This window comes from Capra hircus, chromosome 9 (assembly GCF_001704415.2).
Source record: "Capra hircus breed San Clemente chromosome 9, ASM170441v1, whole genome shotgun sequence".
Lineage (NCBI taxonomy): Eukaryota > Metazoa > Chordata > Mammalia > Artiodactyla > Bovidae > Capra > Capra hircus.
Genome location: NC_030816.1, coordinates 52,818,603 through 52,841,880, shown reverse-complemented (window position 1 = coordinate 52,841,880; position 23,278 = coordinate 52,818,603).

The following is a 23,278-nucleotide window of genomic DNA, read 5'->3' as shown; positions in this document are numbered from 1 at the left end:
ATTTAAGCCAACTTTTTCACTCTCCACTTTCACTTTCATCAAGAGGCTTTTTAGTTCCTCTTCACTTTCTGCCATAAGGGTGGTGTCATCTGCATGTCTGAGGTTATCCATATTTCTCCCGGCAATCTTGATTCCAGCTTGTGCTTCTTCCAGCCCAGTGTTTCTCATGATGTACTCTACATAGAAGTCAAATAAGCAGAGTGACAATACACAGCCTTGATGCACTCCTTTTCCCATATAAGCATTATATAACCTTAAGTAGAGTCTGAGCCAAATCCTATAATCAAACACAAAGTTTCTGTAATGAAACCGAAGGCTTTAGATTTCAGAAGATTGAATGAGTTTTGAATGAGGCATTCTAAACAAGGGGTTTCCCAGGTGGTGCTAGTGGTAAAGAATCCAACTGACATTGCAGGAGACATAAGAGATCCCTGGGTCAATCCTTGGGTCAGGAAGATGTCCTGGAAGGAAGGTATAAAAACCCACTCCAGTATTCTTGCCTGGAGAATCCTCATGGACAGAAGAACCTAGTGGACAACAGTCCATGGGACGTGAATGAAGCGACTTAGCATGCACAGACTCACATCCTAAACAAGAGGAAGAAGTTTCTTCTTTCTTTCTTCTTTTCTTTCATAGAACACAAGAGATCTATGAAGTTTATGCAGTCAAATGAATAAAACTAAACATCTTGGTAAAATTTATTTTTGTCTTAGAAAAATACCAGAGATAAAGTATGTGAATAATAAAATTGAGGGTAGTCATCAATTAGATCAATTAAATTATGACTTACTTAACAAATAATGAACTGTAATTTCTTTTCACTGATCAGGCTCACTATTTTTTTTTTCTTTTACAAAAACTTACATGTCCTCAAAGCCTCACACAGCCTAAACCATAAGATGTTTGTCTAAGTTGTTTTTCAGGAACTTGGAGTCGGCTGTTTCCAGTTTGAACTTGAGTCTGTTAAGACAGGTTGACCACCAACCTTCCCACTGGGCGACTGTAGTTCCTCAGCCCTGGTAGTTTGAAAAAGGAAAGGCGAGGATGTGACTCCCAGAAGTTAATTCATCTCCTCCTGTTTTCCTTAGCTACTTCTAAACAAGGGCTTTTGTACTGCTCTGATTTTCTTTCTTAACAAGTGGCAGGAACTGACACTGGTGTTTGTTTGTTTTGTTTTTTTCCCTCACCGCCAGGTTGGATACTACTCCAGGTAAAAGCCACACCATCTTCATACAGTCACCTCAGGGATTTCTCTGATTTTCTATTTTTCCCTGATGTTTTTCCTATGGGCTAGCTAATCTTGGAGAAGGGAATCAGGAATTATCTTAAATCAGCATTTGGACAGGAAGAGAAAACAAAATTAAAATTTAATTACAACTTTCTCCAGTTTTCCTATGTGCCATTCTATATTCTCACTCTTGCTCAATTAGGTTTCTTAAATTTATATCTCTAATTGAGATTTCTGGACCCAAGGTTATGAACACTTTTAAGGCTTTTGATACACACTGTCAAATTGCAATGAAATATTTAAATTTACCATATAGCTGTTAATGAGAGTGTTTATTTTCCCAGTCTAGGGCTAACACTGAACAGATAGTATTTACATTTTTTCTGATTTGATAAATCATAGTTTTAGTTTTTCCTTGTGATGACAAACATTTTTATAAGTTTATTGTTGTTTAGTCACTAAGTCATGTCTGACTTTCACAACCCCACGTATTCTAGCCTGCCAGGAACTTCTGCCCATGGGAATTCCTAGGTAAGAATACTGGAATGGGTCACCATTTCCTTCTCCAGGGGAGATTCCCAACCCAGGGATTGAACCCACAGCTCTTGTGTCTTCTGCGTTGCTAGATGGATGCTTAACCACTGAGCCAGTGTTGGAAAGCCCTATAAATTTATTAGCCATCTGTGTTCTTTATTATTGCATTTTCCCATCATAAGTTTTGCTCACTCTTTCTTTGAGAGTATTACCTTTTTCTTATTGAATTAGCAATACTAATTTATAAACTAATTAATATTAATATCTAATTAATAAATTAGAAAGTAGTAACATTACTTCTTGAGAAACCTATATGCAGGTCAGGAAGCAACAATTAGAACTGAACATGAAACAACAGACTAGTTCCAAATAGGAAAAAGAGTACGTCAAGGCTGTATATTGTCACCCTGCTTATTTAACTTCTATGCAGAGTACATCATGAGAAATGCTGGGCTGGAAGAAGCACAAGCTGGAATCAAGATTGCCAGGAGAAATATGGATAACCTCAGATATGCAGATGACACTACTCTTATGGCAGCAAGTGAAGATGAAAGTGAAAGAGGAGAGTGAAAAAGTTGGCTTAAAGCTCAACATTCAGAAAACAAAGATCATGGCATCTGGTCCCATCACTTCATGGGAAATAGATGGGGAAAGAGTGGAAACAGTGTCAGACTTTATTTTGGGGGGCTCTAAAATCACTGCAGATGGTGATTGCAGCCATGAAATTAAAAGATGCTTACTCCTTGGAAGGAAAGTTATGACCAACCTAGACAGCATATTAAGAAGTAGAGACATTACTTTTCCAACAAAGGTCTGTCTAGTCAAGGCTATGGTTTTTCCAGTGGTCATGTATGGATGTGAGAGTTGGACTATAAAGAAAGCTGAGCACTGAAGAATTGATGCTTTTGAACTGTGGTGTTGGAGAAGACTCTTGAGAGTCCCTTGGACTGCAAGGAGATCCAACCAGTCCATCCTGAAGGATATCAGTCCTGGGTGTTCATTGGAAGGATTGATGTTGAAGCTGAAACTCCAATACTTTGGCCACCTGATGTGAAGAGTTAACTCACTGGAAAAGACCCTGATGCTGGGAAAGATTGAGGGCAGGAGGAGAAGGGGATGACAGAGGATGAGATGGCTGGATGGCATCACAGACTCGATGGACATGGGACATGAGAATGTGTAATACTTTAAAATGTCCTTCATCTTAATTACTAATACATTTTTTAATATTTCACTTTTTCAAGCATTTGTTCATGTTCTGTAAATAGATTTTACCAATCACCCTATTAACTCTTTTATTCAACAAAATATATGAATTGACGCATTGTAAAATTCTCTCTTTGATCTTTAAACTGAGCATTTTTTTTTTTGGTCTTGCTTAAATTAATTGCAACTTTACCTTATGTTATTATGTTCTAACATCTTCTATACATCCTACTGTGCAGGCAACAGTGTTTCATTGTATTTTGCCTTAGCTTGTCCTTGTGTCACAGGAAATGCTGTACTATTCATGGTTTCATAGCCTGAACTATCTGAAATATCTTGTTGATGTGAGGAACCGTTATATGAAGAACAATATAGTCTGCTCATTTACTGACGCTTCAGGCATGGGGTAATGGATGGCAGGTTTTCGGATCAGGATTTTTTTAATGTTATGGCAAACTTTTCAGATTTTTCACTGGTTACACCTGGGCTGTCACGTTACTCTTACTCCTCATCCTTATGCATCCTCGTACCCCCACTTTCCATCACCTCTGATTATCATTTGTCTGTCACCTATACTGTTCTTATTACAGTTAATATTTTTGGCACTTCTATTATAAGCAGGAACCACATGTAAACTCTCATTTTAAAATCTACCACTCTATGTTTATTTCTTTATTGTGTTGATGGTTTCCTTTTTAAAATTCATCCCACCTGTTCTTCAGCTTCAATGGGGTTCAGTTTCATGTATAAAATCTGCAAAAAAAAAAAAAAAAAAGAGCCATCTTTCTGGTTTATACCTTTGGTTTATTTCCTGGTTCTCTACAACCTTTGGTTTATTTTCTCATTTTTCCTACTGTCATTATTGCTGAAACTCAGAGGACTGTCTTCTGGGTCATGAATAATATTGATAGCTCAATGTCACTGATGTTTGGTAGAGGTCTGAATATGAGCATAAGATTATTTTAGAAGTGACTATTTTTAAGTTTATGCATCAAAAGAGTGTTCTACTTGTTCTGAATTAACCAAGATCTCAAAATAGTTTCAAACCACTCTATATGCAGAGGGTACTTGAACTAAATCCTGGCCCAAATGCCTTTCTCATGCATAAGGCCTAAGTAAAAATGCCTTTATTTTAAAATCGTTACAGTTCTGAAACATTGTTTGGACCTTGCTACATCTACCTACTTATAGAGAAATAAACCGTTACGGTCTATTTGAAATGAAATTTTTCTTTCTTGAAGGAAGTAGGATGGCAGGTCCCTCACTCCCTGCTTGCACAGAGAGAACCAGAGTAGCCAGCAAGACTTCCTTTCCATATCTGTAAATGTCAAGCTGTCTGAAATTTAGTAATTGTACAATCCCTCACTACAGATGATTTATTGTATTGCCAGATGTCTCCTTGTTCAGCAACTGTCCTTCTTTCTATTCCCAGTGGGAAGCATGACTGCTACCTCAGACTCATCTCTTTAGCCTTGTCCACACCACATCATGTTAGAAGGGCCCTTGATGAGGTTTCCTTCAAAACCTGCAGTCAGTTTTCCCAATGGGCTAGAGAGGGCTATCCCTATTATGTTCTTTATTGGCCCAGATCTATCTGGAGGTTTCAGTAGACCTTAAAACATAAAGTGAAAGAAATGTAAGTGAAAAGATTGAACCCAGGTCTCCTGCATTGCAGGCAGATTCTTTACCATCTGAGCCACCAGGGAAACCCCAAAAACATAAAAGTTAGGGAAAACAAGATTTATGGCATATGACTTCCTGTTGCTATGCCTCCCTTTCCAAAACATATACTGGAGTAAGGAGAGAAAAAGGCTTTGAGATTTTTACTTTTTCTCTATTGTTGTATTGTTATATCCCAGATAAAATGGCAAAAGAAGTATCCTTTTTACAGTGGTGATCAAGGCATTTCATACATACATAAATCTGAGAATGATTTGACATAGATTGCAACAATATTCTTTTAGAGCTGTCTGCTAGAGTAAAGGAAATAAAAGCAATAATAAACAAATGGGACCTAATTAAACTTAAAAGCTTTTGCACAGTCAAGGAAACTATAAACAAAACAAAAAGGTAAAATACAGACTGAGGGAAAATAATTGCAAACAATGCTACCAACAAGGGATTCATTTTCAAAATATACAAATAACACAGAAAGTTTAACATCAAAAAAGCAAATAACCCAATTAAAAGTAAAAAGGACTGAAGATATAAATAGACATTTCTCCAAAGAAGACTTACACATGGCCAATAGGCACATGAAAAGATACTCAACACTGCTAATTATTAGAAAAATGAAAGTCAAAATGTCCATAAGGTATCACCTCATACCAGTCAGAATACCCATCTTCAAAAAGGCTGCAAATAATAAATGCTGAAGAGGGTGTGGAGAAAAAGGAACCCTTTTACCCTGTTAGTGGGAATGTAAACTGGTCCAACCATTATGATGAACAGCATGGAGAGTCCTTAAAATACTAAAAATAAAACTATCATATAATCCAGTGACTGCATTCCTAGGCATGTATCTGGTGAGTGAAGTCATTCAGTTGTGTCCGACTCTTTGCAACTCCATGGACTGTAGCCCAGCAGGCTCCTCCTTCCATGGGATTTTCCAGGCAAGTATACTGGAGTGGGTTGCCATTTCTGGAGAGAACAATAATTCAAAAAGATACATGGCCCCAGTGTTCATAGCAGCTAGCCAAGATGTAGAAGCAACCTAAAAGTCCATCAACAGATGAATATGAATAAAGAAGATATGATACATATACACAATGGAATATAATTCAACCATAAAGAGAATGAAATAATGCTAATTGCAGCAACATGGGTGGACCTAGAAATTATCATACTAAGAGAAGTCAGATAGAGAAAGACAAATATGATACCTCTTATATGTAAAATCCTTTAAAAAATGACACGAATTTATTTAAAAAACAGAAATAGACTCCATTTGAAAACAAACTTGTGCTTACCAAAGGGGAAAGGGAGTGGGAGTTTGGGGTTAAATTATATATGCTACTACATATATGACCAACCTAGACAGCATATTAAAAAGCAGAGACATTGTTTTGTCAACAAAGTTTCGTCTAGTCAAGGCTATGGTTTTTCCAGTGGTCATGTATGGATGTGAGAGTTGGACTATAAAGAAAGCTGAGCACTGAAGAACTGATGCTTTTGAACTGTGGTGTTGGAGAAGACTCTTAAGAGTCCCTTGGACTACAAGGAGATCCAACCAGTCATCCTAAAGGAGATCAGTCCTGGGTGTGTTCATTGGAAGGACTGATGTTGAGGCTGAAGCTCCAATACTTTGGCTACCTGATGCGAAGAACTGACTCATTGGGAAAGACCCTGATGCTGGGAAAGATTGAAGGCTGGAGGAGAAGGGGCCAACAGAGGATAAGATGATTAGATGGCATCACCGACTCAATGGACATGAGTTTGGATAAACTCTGGGAGTTGGTGATGGACAGGGAGGCCTGGCGTGCTGTGGTTCATGGGGTCACAAAGAGTCAGACACAACTGAGCGACTCAACTGAACTGAACTACATATAAAATAGATAAAACAGATAACCAGCAAGGACCTACTGTATAGTGCAAGGAACTATACTTATAGTATCTTGCAATAACCTATAATAGAAGAGATTCTAAAAAACTATATATATATATATATATGTAGAACTGAATCACTTTGCTGTATACATGATGCTAACACAACATTGTAAATAAACAATATTTCAACTTAAAAAATTTCAAAAGTATACTTGCAATTAGAAACCTTTCCCTGAAAGTCAAAATAAATATTAATTTAAATACTAATTTAAACCTACTAATGTGCACATCCCAACAACTTTCAGCAAAGCTGTTATGAATTGCTATAATTTTTGCCAATATAACTGATAAATTGTAATGCTTAAATTTTTCTTTTTCTTTTAGTAAGATTAAGAACATTTACAAATGACTTTTACCTAGTTCCTCCCTCTTAAATTAATTGCCTCCACTTTTTTTATTTTTGTGTTGGGTTATTTCTTTTTCTTAATGATTTGTACACTGAATTATATAATAAAAACTATATATTAATTTTTCTCTAACACAAGGCATATATTTCATATTTGATTATGTTGACTTAAATAAATACAAAGATTATTCATTTTTTCTGACACAATTTTGTCTTTATTGGATCTAATGTATGAGATGATTGTATAGTTTTTTAGAGTTAAGACAATCAGAAAATAACAGAAAAATTTCAAAATATTTTTTAAATATTTTAAAATTACAAGATCAACCCCAGCCATTACAGATCAATTTCATCAAATACATTTGTTTATGTTTGTAGTCCTGATATTTTTCTAAAATAATTCAGCCTTTAGTGTCAGTTGTCTATAAAAATATAACTCTATATCTGCACAACTGAGACCTAAAACTATACTTTATAGTTTTATATTAACACTATTTTAAAACCATGATAAAATCAAGAATATAGTATCATCCTAGTCTAAGTTCTAAGTACTGACCAAATTTTAGGATATTACTTGAACTATTTTTGCATTTTTATCCCATTTACTAAAACATTTCCATTGTTTAAAGTCCTATAGTTTCGTTAGCAAGTCTTTTTTCTGAAATGATATAAATTCTTGTATAGTAACATCATAAACACGGCCATTAACTTGATTAAAAGTTAAAGTTCTGTATTTGTATGATAAACTTAAGCAGAAAATCTTTCCTTAAGGAAATGACATTTATTTGGGAATAATATTTTTTCTAAAATCCTTCAATTCTATTTTTTCCAAAGTGATTTTAGCAATGGCTTAGTTGTTTTATACAATAAGGACAGAAATTAAAATTACAGTGTGCATTGCTGTTAGGAATTGGGATTCAGTTCAAAGGACTGTCAGCTTTTGAACTCAGGGAAACCTTGTTTAACATAAAGTCAAGAGGACTGTAGCAAAATATAACAAAAGTAATATACAAGGAATGACAAAAGGAGAGCGTTTTGGTCTATGTTTTGGCCAGTGATATGGTGGAGACAGGGAGAAGATACACAAAGCAAATAGACTAGGCACTAGTGATGTAGTCCAAATCCTGGGTGACAAACACAACACTGCTCTTCGTCGAAATTTAGCAGACACGACTGAGCAAATTCCCTTTCACTTTTCACTTTCACCCATTGGAGAAGGAAATGGCAACCCACTCCAGTGTTCTTGCCTGGAGAATCCCAAGGACGGGGGAGCCTGGTGGGCTGCCGTCTATGGGGTCACACAGAGTCGGACACCACTGAAGCAACTTAGCAGCAGCAGCAGTGGACAAGCATATCACAAACCAAAGATAGGTGCTCCATCCACAAACTCTAAATTCACAACATAGTGGCAGGGTGCCACTCACAGAAGACTGCTCGCCAGGATGCAAACCAAAAATCAATAAGGACATTAAACACTCTGCTGTCATAGTTACTTGCCATTGTGCTCCCCAGGCTTCCCAGAAAGCTCAGTGGTAAAGAATCTGCCTGCCAATGCTGGAGGTCCAGGAGATGCAGGTTGGATCCCTGGGTCAGGAAGATCCCCTGGAGGAGGAAATGGCAACCCACTCCAGCATTTTGCTTGGACAATCCCATGGACAGAGGAACCTGGAGAGCTATAGTCCTTGGGGTCACAAAGTTAGACATGACTGAGCGACTGACCACATGAGCACATGCTCCCTGGGAACATAGATTCAAGAGGTCCAGTCATGAACACTTAGGGCCCCCTGCTGTTCTAAATCAGTGGTTTGCAATTAGGTGCAATTTTGCCTTCTGGGGGACATTTGGCAATATCTGCAAACACTTTTGGTTGTCACACCTGGAAGACAGCATGCTACTGACATCTAGTGGGTAAAGGCCAGACATGCCTCTATGAGTCCTACAATATATATGCCAGTCCCCTACCATAAAGAATTATGTGGATAGAAAGGTCAATTAGTGCTGAGGTTAGAAACCCTCATCTAGATGAAGGAAAGCCAACAGGTTCACTGGTAACTCCATGCCTTGTTGTTCCTGTGCAGGAAAAATACGAAGAGGATCATCCTATGGTTCAAACATGCCAACCACCACCCAGAATTTGATGTTAGGAATCATGGCCTTTATTGTCCTTCAGAAACTGAGGTCTAGTCCAGAGACATCAATTTGCCCAAAATCACATGTTGCATCAAGAGTAGAAAGAGGCCTTGTACTGACAAACCTATCTGCAGATAAAGGATGGAGATGCAGATGTAAAGAATGGACTTGTGGACACAGCAAGGAAAGGAGCTGCTGCTGTTGCTGCTAAGTCGCTTCAGTCGTGTACAACTCTGTGCGACCCCATAGACAGCAGCCCACCAGGCTCCTTCATCTCTGGGATTCTCCAGGCAAGAACACTGGAGTGGGTTGCCATTTCCTTCTCCAATGTATGAAAGTGAAAAGTGAAAGTCAAGTCGCTCAGCCGTGTCCGACTCTTAGCAACCCCATGGACTGCACCCTACCAGGCTCCTCCGTCCATGGGGTTTTCCAGGCAAGAGTACTGGAGTGGGGTGCCAAATTGAAAAAGTAGCATTGACATATATACACTGCTACTGCTGCTGCTGCTAAATCACTTCAGTCATGTCCAACTCTGTGCAACCCCATAGATGGCAGCCCACGAGGCTCCCCCGTCCCTGGGATTCTCCAGGCAAGAACACTGGAGTGGGTTGCCATTTCCTTCTCCAATGCATGAAAGTGAAAAGTCAAAGTGAAGTCACTCAGTCGTGTCCGACTCTTAGGGACCCCATGGACTATAGCCCACCAGGCTCCTCCGTCCATGGGATTTTCCAGGCAAGAGTACTGGAGTGGGGTGCCATTGCCTTCTCCGATATATACACTACCATGTGCAAAATAGCTAGCTAGTGGGAAGCTGCTGTATAACACAGGGAACCCAGCCTGGCACTCTGTACCTGCCCAGAGGAGTGGGCTGGTGGTTTAGGGTATTGGGAAGTAGGCTCAAGAGGGAGGGGATACATAATTATGAGTGACTCCCCTTGTGTGACAGAAAACAATACAACTTTGTAAAGCAATTATCTTCCAATTAAAAAAGAAAGAAATAGGCCTAGAACTCAAATATTACAGTTCTTCCATCTGGCACATTTATTTGCAAAATATATGCCCTGCGTTTAAAAGGCTGTTAAGAAATGGACAGGTCAAGAGAGCCACCTAGAGATGGTTCTGGTCTCGGGGAAGATGAAACAGGGAACAGGTGAGCCTTTCCAGCAGCGAGTTGCCTTACCAATGAGGCAGTCTACCAGCAGGGGGCGGACAGCTACCTTCTTGAAAAAAAAATTTCAATCAGCCTATGTATGGAGCCTAGTAGGCTGCAGTCCAAGGGGTTGCGAAGAGTCGGACACGACTGAGCTACTTCACTTTGGCTTTTCACTTTCACCCATTGGAGAAGGAAATGGCAACCCACTCCAGTGTTCTTGCCTGGAGAATCCCAGGGACGGGGGAGCCTGGTGGGCTGCGGTCTATGGGGTCGCACAGAGTCGTACACGGCTGAAGCGACTTAGCAGCAGCAGCATGTTACCAAAAAGATAATTCTTACAATCCACAGCACCTGTCATTGAAGACAACTTGTATTGGAACTTCGTGGAACTTTAAGATGCCAATTTACTTCAAGTTGACAGCTGTATAAGAGGAAGATGACATTCACAAACTTGTTTTTTTAAATGACACCTTACTTCTGTATTAGCTTCAGTATGATTGAAAGCATGGGAATTGGGGTGAATATGCAGACTTTTGAGAGCAGAGAGTGGCCAAACCAAGTGTTCAGTTCCTGAAAAAATAAGACAAGCCCTTGATCCTATGGCATCTTTAATAGAGCCACAATAATGAGTTAATATGAGATTTCATCTTAGAGAAGACAAAAACGACTACGGCTAGATTTAGAATTAGCTTGTCAGATAAACTAGTGAATAGACTTTAGACATCAGAGATCTAGCTGTGTCAAATAAAAAAAACCTGGAGTAGTTTCAAGAGTGGAGTGCAGACAGAGAGAACAGGTTTGATTTGGGACCAAAGTGCTGTTTTCCACTGAAGGAAAAAAAAAAAATGAGGATGTAAATTGTCTGAAGTTGTCTGGGTATGAGAATGGAAGTGATGTGCAATGTATAGACTGCAGGCAACATTGGCATTCATTTTGAATTTTGAACTAAGTTTTAAAGCTTATAAACAACAGAGAAAATAGCTTCTTGATGTTATGTGGTATCCCTTTGTCACAAGAAACTTTTTAAATCAAGCATTACAGATGTTTTTTATTTTATTGAATTGTATTTTATTGAATTTTATTTTATTTTATTGATTTGTAATGTTGTGTTAATTTCTGCTGAACAGCAAACTGATTCAGTTATATATATATATATATTCTTTTTCATATTCTTTACATTATGGTTTATCATAGGATATTGAATATAGTTTCCTGTACTACACAGTAGGACCTTGTTGCCTATCTATTCTATAGATAATAGTTTGCATCTAATAATAGTTTGCAACCCCAAATTCTCAATCTTGCCTTCCCCAACCTGAAACCACTGTTCTTTGTGTCTTGTTAGTATGTTTCCATTCTGTACACATGTTCATTTGTGTTGGGTCTTTTTGTGGGTTTTGTTTTGCTGTACCGGCTCTCTGCTGCTGTGAGGACTTTTCTCCAGCTGCAGCGAATAGGAGCTACTCTCTAGGTGCAGTGCATGAGCTTCTCATTGTGGTGGCTTCTCTTGTGGCAGAGCACAGGCTATAGGGCACACAGGCTTCAGCAGTTGTGGCTCCCCGGCTCTAGAGCATAGCCTCAGTAGTTGCTCTGTGGCCTGTGGGATCTTCCCAAATCAGGGATCAAACCTGTGTCTTCTGCATTGGTGGGCAGATTCTTTACCACTGAGCCACCAGGGAAGCCCCCAAATCACTTGCTTCTTTAAATGTCTTTAAAATTCCAGGTAGACACAAATCATAGATTAGATTCTTTTTTCCCCAGCTGAAAGATACTCGGCTTGTGCTATACCCAAGATTCTTAGAGATATATTCACATATCCTCTATGGATAAGCTTGGGGGTTCATGGCAGAGTTCTGTTGCCCGAAGTAGGAGCATGTGGCCATCATTTTTTAAAATTCAGATATTGAATGGGACTTCCCTGGTATTTCAGTGGTTAAGATGCTGTGCTTCCAGGGTAGGGGGCTCAGGTTCAATCCCTGGTTAGGGAGCAAGAATCCCACATGCCATGAAAAGTGTTAGTCACTCATCTGTGTCCGACTCTTTGCGACCCCATGGGCTATAGCCCACCAGCCTCCTCCATCCATGGAATTCTCCAGGCAATAATACTGGAGTGAGTAGCCATTCCCTTCTCCAAGAGATCTTCCTGACCCAGGGATCAAATATGGGTCTCCTGCGCTGCAGGCAGATACTTTACTGTCTGAGCCACCAGGAAAGCTGTCACAATGCCATGAGGCACAGCCAAAAAAAAAAGTCATATATTGAAGGGTGAACCTTGGAAATGCAGATCAATGAACTTTTAAGCTCAATACCTGGCAAAATTCTAGTATGGATTATTAAATAGATGGAGAGTGAGAATTTAGGAAAGCCCGTCACCAGCCACTGCTAGTCAGAATGTTTAAAGCTTTTGACTCTGCTGCATCTGGGCTGCCAAGGACCGTATACCCTTTAAAGGGCCAGTTACCTAGCAGCAAGTCCTCCCATCCTGTACTCAGTTCAGAGCATCCTAAAGGTGTTTTCACTTCTTAGTGTTAACAAAATCATGTTTTGAATGAGAAAGAACTGAATCTTACTGTGCTGTAAATTGTTTAAGATGCTGCCTCAGGGAAGCCCTAAGTTTTTCGCAGCCACTGAGCACTAAGCGCTGACAAAGGGAAAACACTTTTCCAGACATCACTGTAGGCAGAAAATGAATGTTGCAGAGGAAGTCTTGCCTGGCTAAATGCTATTTTTTCCTGTAACTTAAATTAAGGATGTTAAGAAATAGAATAACGTGCTTTCCTTAATTAATCACAATGAATATGGCTTATCATTTTCAATATCTTTTTTTTTAAATGATAACTTACCCCAGATCAGTTACTCTTGGCAAGACTATACCAACTGCTGTAGTCCGTATTTCTTGTCCTGGCAATCCTTCATTAGGAAAACTTCTTTAGAAGTTAGTGAAAGTGAAGTCGCTCAATTGTGTCCGACTCTTTGTGACCCCTGGACTTTAGCCCACCAGGCTCCTCCATCTATGGGATTTTCCAGGCAAGAATACTAGAGTGGGTTGCCATTTCCTTCTCCAGGAGATCTTCCCAACCCTAGGATTGTACCCAGGTCTCCTGCATTGTAGGCAGACGCTTTATCATCTGAGCCACCAGGGAAGTCAAGTAGAAATTCATACATATATAAATTATATGTTTTATATAATTTACATTTGTATAATTTTTTCTTCTAACAGTTATATGGTCCATTGTTTTCATAGGTAATCTTTCCTCAGGTTAAATTTCCAACCTGCTGTCATGCATTTGTCTCATTCTTGAATGTGTTCAGATTTAGGAATAAGATAGATTTTGCTTTCTCCAGAGGAAATCTCTTAAATTATATCACTTTTTCATTGAGTATTTTCTGCCATTTTGTGAACTTCCTGACTATGTGATCAATACTTTTTACAGAAATATATATTATTAACTATTAGAAGGTGTTTATTAAGTTAAACAAACAACTGTTTTTCATAAATGCAGTTTCTCACCCACTGTTCTTCCATCTAACTCCCACCTCTAATTTTGACAGTTTTTATTAGTTAGAAATACTTTCAGTGGCAAATAATGGAAAACAAACTGTGGCTTAAGTAGACAGGAGTTCATTTTTCTCACATATCAAGAAGTCCAGAGGATGGCAGTCCGGGGCATCTGGTAGCTCATTGATGTTATTGAGGATCCAAGCTATTTTCTGCCATCTTCAGGCTCTCAGCTTCTATAATCATGGCAATTGTCTCATTTGGCTCCACCTTTGGGCAGATAGAGAGAGGAAGAGAGAGCAGCAAAAGGCCAAAGGTCTATGCTAGTCAAGTCTGTCCATTAAAAAATCCTTTCACTTACTTAATTGACCCTGACTGGGTTACTGTGGCATCCTCACACCAATCATTGGAAGATGGCTAGAGAGAAAGCCTGTGGATGGGACAGACTTCACCAAGCAACCCCATCTGCCACATTTACTTATCTCCTCCTACCACACCCTCCATCCTAGTGAAATAGCAATTGCAGTGATTCTTAACATGTTTTGATTGTTCAGTACTGCCAAGCATGATACAGAGTAAATTATATTCATTCTATTGTTTAAACCTGATAAAATCCCATGCAGTAATCATCAGTTCAGTTCAGTTCAGTCACTCAGTCATGTCACTGATACTATTAATATTCTTATTTTAATGTTAAAAAAGGAGAGAGGTCATATGGCTAATAAGTGGCAAGGCATATATCTGGCCCAATGAAATGTCATGAACTTAATAAACATTGATTTGGCCTCCTAGCTGTGAGCTACAGCATGAAAAGTGAACTTAGAGATTCTTTTTCTCCTTTTACGTTTACAAAAACGTAAAATTCTTGAGTGTTAATGTTTCAGACTGCTCCGATACCTAAACTTTTGAAAAGAAAGTGAGCCTGTAAGATGAAATGTGAGGAAAGAACCAAATTTTTGTCTATAATCAATGATCTTTGTCCTATTTTCTCTTTGAGAGGAGGGACAAGGGGTTTGAGAAGAGTGCTAAGTTAGGGGTGCAGGATCTGATTTTTTTTAAGGTGCTTGAGGCAGGAGAGTGAGCTGCTTTCTTCATTTAATTTGTATTATTTTTGAATTTTTTGGGGGGGCCTTGCCTCAAAGAATGTGGGATCTTAGTTCCCCAAATAGGGATTGAACCTGCACCCCCTACACTGCAGTGTGGAGTATTAATCACTTGACTGACAGGGAAGTCTCTAGGCTCTGATTTTTTGTTTTGTTTTGTTTTGTCCTGTTTATTCCAGTAAATGATATAAGATTATATTCCAGATTTTTAAGGAAAAAAGTTAAACCAAGCCTGTAAGAAACAGCTTTCTGAAGTGCCTTCAATGCCAGTATGAAAATAAAAAAGTGTTTCATCGATACATTCAAGTTTTTTTATATGCAGTGATGAGCACTAACATTCAGTTCAGTTCAGTTCAGTCACTCAGTCGTGTCCAACTCTTTGTGACCCCATGAATTGCAGCATGCCAGGCCCCTCTGTCCATCACTAACTCCTGGAGTTGACGCAAACTCATGTCCATCGAGTCGGTGATGCCATCTAGACTAGGCTCTGATTTTAACCCTCTTCAGTTGTGTGAACTTGAGCTGGGAAATGTTTAGCACCTGGTTCTCTGGGGATAGCTTTGACATGAATGTTGATTGATAATTGTACTTATGTTACCAAGACTAAAGTGAGGCCATGAAGGATTTGTGTTGGATCTTCACTTGTTTGTCAATGACGTGACTACTTCACTAAGTCAGATAATTACACTTGAATATGAAGGAGACTTTCTCAGTTTTTCACAATATAACAGCTATGGGCCAAACATATTTTTAAGTTTAATCTGCTTTATTAACATTTTCTTCATTTTCTTTTGAAAGTTTAGATAGTCAACAGACTGAAAAATTGAACGCTGACTTCCACCATGTAAATATTTCCCTTATAGCCAGTTTCAAGCTACCAATGTGATGTTGCTGAATGTGGGATTGGAAAAATGGGCTGTAAAGAGCACACCATTATACATGGTTTCCATTATACAGATGCAATAGATATAAGTAACCTTAAGAGAACACTAAAATAATGGGTTGGCCAAAGAGTTCATTCAGGTTTTCCATAACATCTTATGGAAAAATCCCAACATACTCTTTGGCAAACCCAATAATTAGAGAGTGATGAGATGTGAGTATCTATTATTTTTATTTTTAATATGATATATTTAATTTTTAATAATGACTGTGTTTAACAACTGGATCCCAAGACTCCTGAAACCTTAACAATGGACTGGCTCTCAGGAGCCCGTTGGAGTGAGGCCCAGTACCTGATTTAATCTATTTGACTATTTCCTTAGTATAAAAGGGAAATTAAAATGCTTGCCTTGTCTAACAATCTATAATTGTTGTGAGAGTTACATAAAATGATCCATTTGGTGAAAGAACTTCCTAATGTCAAAGAAAGTGAAAGTGAAAGTTGCTCAGTCATGTCCGACTCTTTGCAACCCCATGCACTATATCTCCAGGCCAGAATACTAGAGTTGGTAGCCTTTCCCTTTTCCAGGGGATCTTCCCAACCCAGGGATGGAACCCATGTCTCCCACATTGCAAGCAGATTCTTTACCAGCTGAGCTGCAAGGGAAGCCCAAGTGTACTGGAGTGGGTAGCCTATCCCTTCTCCAGTGGATCTGCCTGACCCAGGAATCGAACCAGGGTCTCCTGAATTGCAGGTGAATTCTTTACCAACTGAGCTATGAGGGAAGCCCCCTAATGCCAAAGTACTATGTAAATATTATCTCAGGAAAAAAAATTTTTTAAGGAGAAATGTAGGAAGAGAAAGCAAAAAGCATGTCCTGGAGAAATGAGCATTGTTCCAAAGAGATAAAATTAAAAATAAATCTCAGATCAATCCATCACTTTGACAGTAAAGACATTCTGTGAGGGTTCAGGAAGGGAAATCAACTCAGGGATGTGGTGAATGGTAAAACTGGCCAATTCTTTGCATCTCCTGCCACCAAGAGGTTAACGATGGACTGACCTGGTAACTTGCTTTGGCAAGTAGAGTGTGGCACAGTCAATGTACCATTAGTTCTGGGCTTGGCACACTTCTAATTGCTGCTCTTGGAACCTAATGACTGCAATATGATGGGAATGGGGGGGCAACTTCAGACTTAGGAGGGACCCTCCCAGTAGAGATTAGCTAAGCCTGCCTAAGTCAGATGATTGCCGAGTTGAGCCCAGTCCAAATTATTGAACTTCAGCACCATGAACTGAATAAATGGTGGTTGTTTAAATCACTAAGACTTGAGGTAGTTTGTTACAGAGTAAAACCCAACATTGCAGTATTCAAGGGTTCAAGGGTTCATATCAGGTTCTTAGTTCGAGTTTGTATTAGATTCTCCACATTACTTATTGTCAATTTGTATAAGAGCCTGTGAGTATGCATTTTTTTTAATTGAAGTATAGTTGATCCACAACGATGTGTTAGTTTTAGGTGTACAGCCAAGTGATTCAAATATACATTTGTGCATATATATATATATTCTTTTTCAGATTCTATTCCATTACAGATTATTATAAGACATTAAGTATAGTTTCTTGTGCTGTATAGTAAGTCCTTGGTGATTATCTATTTTACATATGAAAAGTGAAAGTATTGCTCAGTCATGTCTGACCATGACCCCATGTACCATAGTCTGCCAGGCTCCTCTGTTCACGGAGACTCAGGTTCAGTCTCTGGCTCGGGAAGATCCCCTGGAGTAGGAAATGGCAACCCACTCCAGTATTCTTGCCTGGAAAATTCCATGGATGGAAGAGCCTGGTGGGCTGCAGTCTATGGAGTCACAAAGAGTCAGACAGGAAGCTTCACTACTATATATACAATAGATAATTAATAAGGACCTACTGTATAGTATAGGCTCTCTTCTTAATACTCTATAATGACCTATATAGGAAAAGAATCTAAAAAAGAGTGGATATGTGTATGTGTGTGTGTGTGTGTATATATATATATATATATATAACTGATTCACTTTGCTGTACTGGAGAAACTAACAAACACATCTTAAATCAACTATACTCTAATAAAAATTTTTAAAAATCCAACTCATAACTTTTTTCTTATCATTGTATCAGAATATAAAATATGCCTGTCAAACTCTTGGTGTAAGATTCTGTATTATGCCACATTCAAAAAAGCTCTCTGTGCTTGTTTATAATCAACACAGAAATATTAACATGATTTTTATCTTTGAAAAATGTAACATCAGCATTCCCTGGAGCCAGCTCACTTGGTACGGAAGAGTTATAAATGCAGTAAAAATAAATTCTATGATCTTGTTCTTAATAATTTTCCAAGATACTATTTTTCAAAGTACATATTTACTCAAGTGTTCAGATATCATTCCTGGATAGTTAGAGCAATGATTCCATTCTGAGGCTTTAAAAAAAAATTGTTAAATTAGCTTTTTGGATCATATGGTACATACTATGGGGCCTGCTTGAATTACAAACAGTCCTGTTTCCAACACTCCCACCATTTTGGGGAGGCTGGGGCATGGCTAAAAAATCCACCCATCTTGAAGGAGATGCAACAGACATGGGTTTAGTCCTTGAGTTGGGAAGATCCCCTGGAATAGGAAATGGCAGTATTCTTGCCTGGAAAATTCCATGGACAGAGGAACCTGGTGAGCTGCAGTCCATGGAGTCACAAAGAGCTGGAAAATGACTGAGTAACTGAGCGCACATGCTGAGAACAGAAGGAAGAAGGAAGGGGCGTGACAAAGAGAGGCAGAAATTAATTGGAAATATACTAGGACATAATAGTCATGATAAAAAAATTTTAAAAAAAATCCCTGGGAGTGTTTTGAGTAAAAGAAGCATAGATTGGAAAGGGTGTGATGTACAGTTCATGCCATTGCTTCTAATGAGCTCTTTACCCAAGATAACCCAGAAGATAGATTTCTACCATAAACATATATCTGAAGGAGAGAAGATGTGAATCATGCAACAGAACCATGTTTGTGTTCACTTTGAAAACACATCAAACACCATTATCATCAAATATTTACAGAGCACGGCTTGTATACATGAATTTGTATTAGATGTTATGATTAGTTTCTCCTGTGCCACTATGTATTAGTACTATATAAGCACTAACAATCCGCTGCATACAACTGTTTGTTTACAGGTCAAATCACTTTATTAGAGACAGAAATAGATCTCTTCTAAGACAGGGCAATACCCCACCATGGTGGGAAATAGCCATGTTCTGACGATCACTTCAAGAGGTTAGAGACAGTCCAGCATGGGAAATTACTAGTTTGCTTTCCTTTAAGATAGCACATGGGGAAACAATCTTTTAAGATGGGGAACAATCCTTTCAGATGGGGAAATAATGGAAACAGAGACTTTATTTTCATGGACTCCAAAATCACTGTAGTTGGTCACTGTAGCGCTGAAATTAAAAGACACTTGCTCCTTGGAAGAAAAGTTGTGACCAACCTAGATAGCATATTCAAAAGCAGAGACATTACTTTGCCAACGTAGGTCTGTCTAGTCAAAGCTATGGTTTTTCCAGTAGTCATGCATGGATGTGAGATTTGGACCATAAAGAAGACTGAGTGCCGAAGAATTGATGCTTTTGAACTGTGGTGTTGAAGAATCTTGAGAGTCTCTTGGATTGCAAGGAGATCCAACCAGTCAATCCTAAAGGAAATCAGTACTGAATATTCATTAGAACAATTGATGCTGAAGCTGAAACTCCATAACTTTGGCCACCTGATGCGAAGAACTGACTCACTGGGAAAGACCCTGATGCTGGGAAAGATTGAAGGTGGGAGGAGAAGGGGATGTCAGAGGATGAGATGGTTGGATGGCATGGTTGGATGGCATCACCGACTTGATGGACATGAGTTTGAGTAAACGCTAGGAGTTGGTGATGGACAGGGAAGCCTACAGTGCTGGAATCCATGGGGTCGCAAAAAGTTGGACATGACTGTACGACTGAGTTGAGCTGATGATAATACATTTATATAACAGTTATAATACTTATATAACAGGCACAATAATATTTAATTTGAAAGATCATTCAGTTCAGTTCAGTCGCTCCCTGTCCATCACCAACTCCCAGAGTTCACTCAGACTCACGTCCATCGAGTTAGTCATGCCATCCAGATATCTCTTCCTCTGTCTTCCCCTTCTCCTCCTGCCCCCAATCCCTCCCAGCATCAGAGTCTTTTCCAATGAGTCAACTCTTCACATGAGGTGGCCAAAGTACTGGAGTTTCAGCTTTAGCATCATTCCTTCCAAAGAAATCCCAGGGCTGATCTCCTTTAGAATGGACTGGTTGGATCTCCTTGCAGTCCAAGGGACTCTCAAGAGTCTTCTCCAACACCACACTTCAAAAGCATCAATTTTTCAGCACTCTGCCTTCTTCACAGTCCAACTCTCACATCCATACATGACCACAGGGAAAACCATAGCCTTGACTAGACGGACCTTAGTCGGCAAAGTAATGTTTCTGCTTTTGAATATACTGTCTAGGTTGGTCATAATTTTTCTTCCAAGGAGTAAGCATCTTTTAACTTCATGGCTGCAATCACCATCTGCAGCATTAGGAAGTTGAAATCACTGCTTGTCACAGTAAGTAGGCAATTATTTTGGTTCAAATCCATCCTCTATCCTCAAAAAACAAAACAATATAAACTGGGTACATCCTGAAGGTATTGTGGTTAGGATGGTAGGAAGCTTAAGAACACAAGATTAGTTTTAAAAGTGAACATACATTTAGAAGGAGAAAATAAATCATAACAAGTTAGACATTTTTTAAGATGCCGATTTAAAAATCCAGATGAAACATCATATTCTTTGTTAGATTCCTCAAATAGCAGCCTTTGTAATAGCATTTTTCTATATTGAGAAAAGGAAAATAATTCAGATTTTCCTCTAACATGCTTGATGGACCTTTCATTTTTATTCTATTTAGTCTGGAAAAAATTTGGGAAGGGGTTCATAACTTGTTCTTGAGAAGTGCATGTTAAGTTTTGGAATTGATGCCAATTTTAGAAGAGTCTGTCAAGCTTCTTTCCTACATGAGTTACAAAATTTGGGGGAATTTCAAGTTTTCACTAAGTGACAGATTTTAGGTATCCTTTTAAAAGGATATAAACAACACGACCTATTTTTTTGTTGATGTCCTCATGTCATGATGTGGATAGAGTGGGAAGAAGCTATATATACTCTTTCAATATAAGAATAGCTTATAATATATATCTGAAAGCTATTCTTATATCTGGTAAACCAGCAGTAATTTAACTATACCCAGATGTGACTTTTTATCCCATGATTCCAATAAATCCAAACTCAGTGTATCTCCAATTCAACTTCCCCTTAATTTATATCCCAGCATCCCATACTGAGGAGGGGAAGTTGAAGTGGAAAGGAAATGGCCTTACAACAAACTATAGGAAAAATATCTTGCTCTTGAGAAACACACAAAACCTACAATCATATGCTAGTCCATTGCTAGTGTTCCTCTCAGGGCCTTGGAAGGGGTACATGTAAATACGGGGCAGTGAAGCTTATCTTAAGCTTCATAAGCTTCACCTAAAATTCACCTTTGCTTTTCATCTTTTTCCTTTCTTTCCTGCTCAAACACATCACATCTTTCTTAACATCCTTTCATTGCTTCAGCTCCCCATGTTCTGACATTTTGCTCCATCGTTATTGAAATTGCTCCCGCAAATGTAACAACATTCAACAGCTTTTCCTTGGTTTCCATGCTACTTGATCTTATAACGTTTTAGGCTATTGATCACATGCTCCTTGAAACTCCTCCTTCTCTTTTGTGTTTTGGCAACTTTTGGGTCCCCAGTTGTCCTTCAGCCTTGCAAGTCTTCTTTTTCTGCTCTGTTCTGGCCTGTCTCTTCCTTGGCCTCCCACATCACATAGATCCCTATGATCCCCTTATCTGCCTCTGTACTCATCACTCCATGGACTCCAGAGAGAACCCTCAGCTCTTACAGCTGCAGCTAGGACCTCCACAGGGACTGATCTCTTAATCTCTAATTCCCATCTTACCCTTTCCGTTTGCTTCAATTTCATTTTTCCACCCATCTGAAGGGCAGGCTGCTTCACAGTCACACCAGCACCTTAGAACAGCATGTTAGAAATCTGCTTCATCCTCAAGCTTCCTCAGCTGACTCCACATTGGTCTCAAGGATATAAATTTTGGAGTAATTTTGATGAGATCCTCTTTGAAATATTTTAAGTCTCAGGTTATCATCAAGGCAATTTATTGAAAAGACCTCTTTAACTCTCTGTCAGTATAAATTACCATTTCCATCCATCTGTCTGTGAGCTTTGCGCTGAAACCCAATAGTATACTGTGAATATTCAAACCTTACCCATCTTTCAAAGTCTAGTTTATAAACCACATCTTCCTTTCAAGTGCCTCTGAATAGGCCCATTAACATTGACTTTCATCACTTGGCCAAATCAGCAACAACTCCCTTCTCTGAACTGGGCTTAATTTGGGTTCTTCCAAGTTAAGAAATGGAGACGAAAATTTGAAGACTCCAAGAAACTTCAAGGCCAGTTAACTTTTCCACCACTCCTTCATTTATTCTCTGCTAAGAAAGTGGAGAGTGAAAAAGTTGGCTTAAAGCTCAACATTCAGAAAACGAAGATCATGGCATCTGGTCCCATCACTTCATGGCAAATAGATGGGGAAACAGTGGAAACAGTGTCAGACTTTATTTTTGGGGCTCCAAAACCACTGCAGATGGTGACTGCAGCCATGAAATTAAAAGACACTTACTCCTTGGAAGAAAAGTTATGACCAATCTAGATAGCATATTGGAAAGCAGAGACATTACTTTGCTAACAAAGGTCCGTCTAGTCAAGGCTATGGTTTTTCCTGTGTCATGTATGGATATGAGAGGTGGACTGTGAAGAAAGCTGAGCGCTGAAGAATTGATGCTTTTGAACTGTGGTGTTGGAGAAGACTCTTGAGAGTCCCTTGGACTACAAGGAGATCCAATTCTAAAGGAGATCAGCCCTGGGATTTCTTTGGAAGGAATGATGCTAAAGCTGAAACTCCAGTACTTTGGCCACCTCATGTGAAGAGTTGACTCATCGGAAAAGATTCTGATGCTGGGAGGGATTGGGGGCAGGAGGAGAAGGGGACAACAGAGGGTGAGATGGCTGGATGGCATGACTAACTCGATGGACGTGAGTCTGAGTGAACTCTGGGAGTTGGTGATGGACAGGGAGGCCTGGCGTGCTGCAATTCATGGGGTCGCACAGAGTCGGACACGACTGAGCAACTGAACTGAAGAATAGTTATACATTTGGACATTACCCAGACAGGTTTTTGGTCCTCTGTTGGTGAGATTTTTTTCCCAAATGCCCAAGTACATCTGAAACTCTATCTTGTGGGGTGAGGACCCAGAGTTATATGCACATTTAAGTTATCTAAGCTTGTTATCCCAGAGAAGCCCATTGTGATTCATCTACTTTTAGGCTTCCCTGGTGGCACAGCAGTAAAAAATCTGGCTGCCAATGC